The 7,500-nt window shown below is 37.5% G+C and overlaps 1 protein-coding gene across 2 annotated transcripts in view; it reads left to right on the plus strand.

Moving 5' to 3' along the window:
* LOC122788038 (keratin, type I cytoskeletal 19-like) overlaps positions 1 to 7,500 on the plus strand; it is a 69,749-nt gene that overhangs the window by 23,844 nt on the left and 38,405 nt on the right. The gene's annotated exons all lie outside the window — the stretch shown is intronic.

Consider the following 7,500-nt stretch of genomic DNA (forward strand, 5'->3'; position numbering starts at 1 on the left):
ACATTAAAACTTGCTAAGCTAGCATCTGCCAGGGTCGAAGGTCAATTTTGCTTCAAGCCACACTGCAGTTTCAAAACTACTTACATTTACACATAAATTAATCCTCTCTGCTATATGATTAATAGAATAAAATGCATTATATACTACTTTGCTTTTAAACTAGCATTTCTCATATATTCAAATACACATTGTTCGAACATTTTCCCCCCTATTAATACATTTTATTCTATTTTGAAGTATGCATAGTGTCATTTTATCTCCTAACCTTTTCCACTTAGGATTTTCAGCTAGGTGAGTCATTCAATCTATACTTCAGAAAAAATGTCACCTGAGATCAATTTTTCAATCTCAATATTTTGATACAAAGTTTCATTAACAGATACATCAATAAAATCTTTGATTAATCCTTTCATGCAGGGAATTCCACAGCAAACATATGCTCCTATTAGGAGTATACCCACACAAATGGCAATCAGAATATTCATTAGGATGGAACCCCACCCCCCAAATAGATTCTGGAAAAAGTTCATCAGTAGGTTTGGGCCTGGTTCAGTCATGGCTGATACTTGCTGAATTACCTCTAGGTGATTATTAATTTCATGCCTGTTATCTGGTTTGTATGCACAGCATTCTTCTTTGATAAGCGCGCACGTACCACCTCTCGCCGCTAGGGTGGAGTCAAGAGCTATTCGATTTTGTAGCACAACAGTTCTCATTGCATTCAGTTCATCAGTCACCAGTTCTAGGGCAGAAAAAGTTGCATTACTCATTACTTCAAGAAGTTTCGACAACTTTCTCAGCTCCCAGATCGCTTTGACTGCTCCATAGGCTGGGAATATTCCTGCCCAGGATATAACACTGTCACTCAAGTCCATATGAGTCAATTTGCTTTTGTCTTTCATGGAATTGTGATCTTTCCAGCCAGCTTCAATCTTTCCAACTGGATTCACAGGTTTTTCAACTGGACCTTTGGGTTTTCGAGCTGCTTCTCTCACGTTTCGTATCTTACCCAAAGGTAATTCTGCAGTATGTCTTATTGCCGGAACCAAATAACCCAAAAAACAACTGTCAGACCAATTCTCAGGTAACCATTTATATGCCTTTTTCCCACAAATAAAATAACAGTTTTCTACTTTAGTACTAATACGCATCAGCTCTGCATGAAACATTTTCTGATCTATAACTGACAATTGTTTAAACAAAACTGGATTTTTGCGAATGTCATTCATGGTTGTTTTCAATGAGTTCAAATATGAGTCATAATTAGTATTGCAAAAAGTATTGCCATTACTATTCTTAATATAACATTGGTAAGATATGGTTACATTACAATTGCTCCAGCCCACCTGGAGGGTATCATTTTTATAAAAACATACAATTCCTTTTTGTGTGACAGGTAAAAATAAAGCTGTTTTGTCCTGTGATCTCACAGTTCCTGTATCGAAAAGTAAATTCTCCCAAGTCTCATTTATCCCTAAAGGGACAGCGGACATTATCAGTCCCCCATATGCTGTTGGTATAGCTGTACCAACCCAGCAATTTGAAATGTTCATAGTCTCTGCATATACACGTTTCATGGCTAGGTATGTGTTAAAATTTGGATGCCAGTCTATAGACGTTTCATCACGCCTTCCCACTTTCACTTGTGTGGTTGTGTGTAGGATAAACCACAACAAGAGGAAAATTGTCACAATTACAGTCAATAAATGTATACTCAACAAAATGATTATGCAACATCTCTGGGGTTGATCTAAATTTCTATTTGCTTTGTTTTTGGCCATCTCAGTCTGGTTGTGTATCAGTCACAAAGTTTTTATCAAGTTGAAAGTTCTTTACCGGTTTGCAATGTGTCAAATGAACCCAGGACATCCTCTCGGCCACTCTAACTGCAGTAGGCGTTGCCAACAGAACCTGGTATGGTCCCTCCCACTTTGGACTCGCCCAATTCTTCCTCTTCACCACTTTCAACCACACATACGTCCCCGAGGCCAAGACTGCTTCCACCGGTCTGGTCTGTTCCTTGTCTGAAAAAGAGTTATACTGCAAAACAGATTTATTTGTTAACAGTTTCCTCATTTAACTAGCTAATGAACTATCAGCCTCTTGCTCTGCAGGCATGAGAGCTTTCCACTGAGGCATATAATATTCTCTCCAAAAAAACATTTCAAAGGGAGTCAAACCCTTTACATTTGGAACTGTTCTCATACTCAGCGGTGCCAAAGGCAGACAGTATATCCAATTCTTTTGGGTTTCCTCAACTAGCTTCCTAAGCTTATTTTTGAGGGTACCATTGTACCTTTCCACCAGTCCTGCTGACTGTGGGTGGTAGGCACATTTGTAGATTCAGCTTCATATATAAATGCATATTTTGCTTATCTCTGAATGCATCATGAGTGTCCATACTAATGACAGTATAGTCATGATGACATTAATGCATGAAAGAAAAGTTTGTCTGGTAGACAACATGTAAGAGACACCTACAAAACAGAAAGGGACATGAAGGAATAGAATGTGATAAACTGAGATATAGGAGTCTATTAGAGAAAAAAAGAATGAACACTCCATTAACCAACATCTCTTATTTAAAACTGCATTCGTGGAATGCTTCACCAAAAACTGGCTTATGAATTGCCTTTATAATAGACTGGACAATGTGACCACTTGGAAGTCTAGATCAAGTGAGCAATCTATACGAAGTGGACTCCCCCAGGGCTAAGTTTTGGGTCCTTCCTTTTCCATATTTTTATGTCTGTTATCCCAACAATTAATAGATGCTGGTTTGGAAAGTTTGTTGATAGTCCAAAAGTGGCAGGGTAGTTCTTTCTGTAAATAACAAACTAGTCCTGAACTACTATGTAGATGCTCATTTTGAATTGGCCCAGTTTAATGGCATGAGGTTTAATGAGACAAAACATAAGATGATGCATACGGGAAAGAATAATTGTATGTTTTCATACAGTTTAGATTCCTCACTTATTAAAAACACTTTGTCTTATGATTTAGTGATCATATTGGCTATTAAATTGACATTTGAGAGGTCGGTAAATAAAATATTGTTAAATACATATTTACTTATTAGGACCCTATTAAGAACTGTCTCTTTTAAGGATGAGGCTGTCATGATTCCAGTTTACAAAATGGTTATTAGATCAGCTATGGAATATGGATTAGGGTGTTGTGTTTAGTCTACAAAATACATTTCTAGACTTGAGGGGGTTCAGAGGTTTCTTTTAGAAAAATAAGATTATCAGGTATTATTATGAGGCTTGACTGATGATAAACCAGTTTTCTATATTCTATACACTACTTAGGGACAACCTTATCTGAACCTTTAAATGTTCCAACAGTGTAGAATTATATCATACTTTGAGGATTCATTTTCGACAACATGAGATGATGGCAAGAAATAATCAGTGTCTGGTGGATAACAAGATTATGTGACCCAAATTAGGGCATAAATCCTTCCAACTCAGAGCAGGAAGGAGAAGGAAGGAAGGGAAGGAGATGGAATTCATACCTTTAGAAATTGTAGATAGTCTAGAAATCTTTAAGTTTAGACTAGATGGATGGTAAGTGGATAAAATATATTAGACACAAGCTAAATGGAGTGAAGCCTTTAATTATCTGTCTGTGGTGAATTTCTGAACATTGTACATTGAAAAAAAATACAGAAAAACAAATTATATTTTATTTATATTACATCTGTGTGATGTACACAGAGACACCCTCACATGCCCATATGTATAGATTTATATGTGGGACAAACACACAAGCGGGTGCACACACACACACACACACACACACACACACACACACACACACACACACACACACACACACACACACACACACACACACACTAATCAAAGTAAATATATTTTATAGATAGATAGATCAGTAGATATGCAACCACTAGATGTGGTCAAAATATCTTGTGCTCAATCATCAAGAAAAAGTTATAGATTCTTTTATTAACAATACTTGCAAACCAGAGAATGGTAATGTTATCCCCTGCAGGACCTGAGTTAAAGCTCATTCCACAATTGCAGGATAATCTGTATATGGAAAATTGTGAATTTACCCTATGTGGATCCATGGAAAAGCTGGTGTCAGAGTTTTGTTGAGATGGGAATTGATAAGTTTTAGATGATGATCTGTATGAGAGTTAAAAATAGATATAGATATACATATATGTGCCACTCTGGTGGTATAAAGAGATAAAGACCTGACTATAGCCCAGACAACTTGGGTTCAGTTAACTGAATGGGCATCTGATAGAGTAGTGAGAGGGGATGGATATTACCATCCCTGGTGGGAGGGCAGTTCTGTGGGTGTCTCTGTTAATGCTCCCTCATGGATCCGTGGGACGTCCCTATCGAGGATGAGTCAAAAGGTGAAATAGGGCATGGACATGGCTGACCTACCAAGGAAGTGGGACCATTCTTTGCACTTTTCCATTGCATGCTCATCCCTGGACTTTATCACAGGTACTCAATAGAATGGGGAGCAATGTGGTAGGTTATAAAATAACCCCTAGGGTTTCTTGATGGCTAGACCCCCAGGATGTCCTTAGAGTGCTCCTCAGCCTCATCTCTAATGGATGAGACTAGGTGGGTAGGGCATGGCTGATAAACATGACGATAGATGTGGGTCATTGGTTAGAGAGCCATGGAATGAAGTAGATGGTAGGTAAAAGAGTTCCTCCCAAAAAAAAGATATACGTATATGCATGCAAAGATATAAAAACATGTTTAGCACACACACATATATATATCTATATTATATACATCTCTGATATATCCATATATGATATCGATATGTGTGTATATATATATATATATATATATACACACACACACACACACACACACACACACACACACACACACACACACACACACACACACACACATATATACACATACATGTAAGTTGCACACATTGTTGAAGAAAAGCTCTGAAGTCTTGTTCTACCAAATATCTATTAGCCAAAACCTATCCTAATAAATGAACGAGATTATATTTAAGTCAGGATAAGGAGTTTACTCTTTTCCTACTGTAATGTGATTACAGTGCTAATATGTTTACAGATGACAGTGTCTAGGAGAGTACACTTTTTTGGGTTGTGAGATGGCAGTTAATTGTTATTTGAGAATTTTCAAAGTGTTGAGTTCTTTCTAAGTTACTGTACTTAGAAACATAGGGATGTTGTAGATGACACTTTATTTTTGTGTCTTTTAGCTTTTTATATCAGTCAGCTATGTCTTCCAAGTCTAATAACCTAAATATATATATATATATATATATATATATATATATATATATATATATATATATATACACACACACACACACACACACACACACACACACACACACACACACACACACACACACGCACACACACACACGGGTGCGTGTGTATGTGTGTGTAGCTCTCTCTCTCTCTATATATATAGATTGGTCTATATTAGTACAGTGAAGTATGAAAACAGTGAATACCAGCTGGGCGACACCAAGTGTGCATCTGAAAAATAAAAAAACTGCAACACAAAAACTGTAACTAAGTGTTTTATGCAGGGGGGGAAGTACCCCCTGCACCCCCACACCCCCGCTACTTAAATATACCAACTCTGAGATCGCACTACAGTGAAGTAAAGGGAAGAATTCCCTACGGCAATCCCCGTTCACTATTTCAATGTTTGCGATATTCGCACAGTGGGTGTCTCCCAACTGGTATTCGCTGTTTTCGTACTTCGCTGTACTAATATAGACCCATATATACATATATACATATATATATATATAAATATGTGTGTGTTATACAAGTTTTCACTGTAATTATTTTATCATGGGGTGAAATGGTGGTGTTCTGTCATTGGTACAGTTTGTCAAATAATGTAATAGTTGAAGTTCATTTGTGCAAACCTGGAATTAGTATATTTAATTTCCAGGGTGTAAGGGGGTGAAGCTATTCACATATAAAGCTGCTTTTTTAGTATTACTTTTCATAATCACAAATCTAACCTATTGGTTTACATTTGTGATTATTTTAGTAGTGATTAATCATGATCATTGGTGCATTTGTTCGACGTTTTGTGTTTTGATCAAACTCATTGGCAATTATTCATTATAAGTATTATATATGCATCCACCTAGATACAGATAGATAGATATAGATATAGTTATATATATAGATTTAGATGTGTATATTGATATAGATATGATAGGATACCATGCATTTCATTGAATGCTAGTTTGACTGAATCAGAAATCACTGCAAAATGCTCAACGAAAATGCACATTTTATTGAATCATACTTCACAGAACACTGTAAAAGCCTATGGAAAATAAGTTATGATGGGATTTAGGATCACAGGAATCATTAAAGATGATTAATGATGATCTAGAAAACTATTTTTGTATTGGCAATTGTTACTCTTCTGCTATACTCTCATATCTCTAGAAGTTTATATTTGAACCTTAACAGGCAAATAAGACAACATGTCAAATCCTCTAAGGGTAACTTTGAGAAACTTAGGAATAACAGTCAAGAATAACCATAAGGCCTTTTACAGCAACGTTCACAGCCTAAAAAGTAAGACCCAAGCATGTGCCGAGCTATTGACTAACAGTATCACACGCACTGATCCCGTAGAGATAGCAAACCTGCTGGCAGGCAGATATGGTGAAACTTTCACTTCCTTATCCCCTCCAAACTTATAGTAAACCTTTCCCCAAACACTCCACCCCACCCTACATATCCAAAGTGTAGGTCAGCAAAGCCTTTTCTAAGGCAAAAAACACAACCTCTATGGGGCCAGACAGCATCCCAGGCTGTCTTCCAAGCAAACTAAAATATGAACTAGCATCACCATTTAGTACCCTATTCAATCACAAACTAGCCACAGGTTATGTTCCTGGGGATTGGCAAATACAGCATACCTTGACTTAGCCAAGGCTTTTGACACAATCCCACACTCAGGCAATGCTGATAAACTTAGCAAGCTGAATTTAAACCCCTTTTTTTATATCATGGGTTGCCAACTGGCTCACAAACTGGTCACACACTATCAATGTGGGTGACTCCACATCAACCAGCAGACCTGTCACTAGCAGGGTACCACAAGGGTCACTGCTGGGCCCTCTATTGTTTAGTATATACATCTTGGAAGTTCAGGCTGTGGCTGACCAGGTCTGTGGATGACTGCAAACCGGGTGCAATTACTGAATCCCCAAATTATATCGGTATACCTCAGGAGGGTCTTATGCAGACCAATGACTGGTGCCTTAGTCATGGTCTCAGACTAAATGCAAAGAAAGGCATCAGCATTCCCTTCAGTAAAAACGATGTCCCTTCATACTGTCAAATGAACAATATCCTATGTACCTATGAAATGGTAAGGGATCTGGGATCACAAGCAGACTGTGACTTTAACGTTGACCACCATGTGTCTACAGTAGTAAAGAAGGCTTTCTACACAGCACATCTGATTAGCA

This window comes from Protopterus annectens, chromosome 13.part0 (genome assembly GCF_019279795.1).
Source record: "Protopterus annectens isolate FY-2018-M chromosome 13.part0, PAN1.0, whole genome shotgun sequence".
Lineage (NCBI taxonomy): Eukaryota > Metazoa > Chordata > Ceratodontiformes > Protopteridae > Protopterus > Protopterus annectens.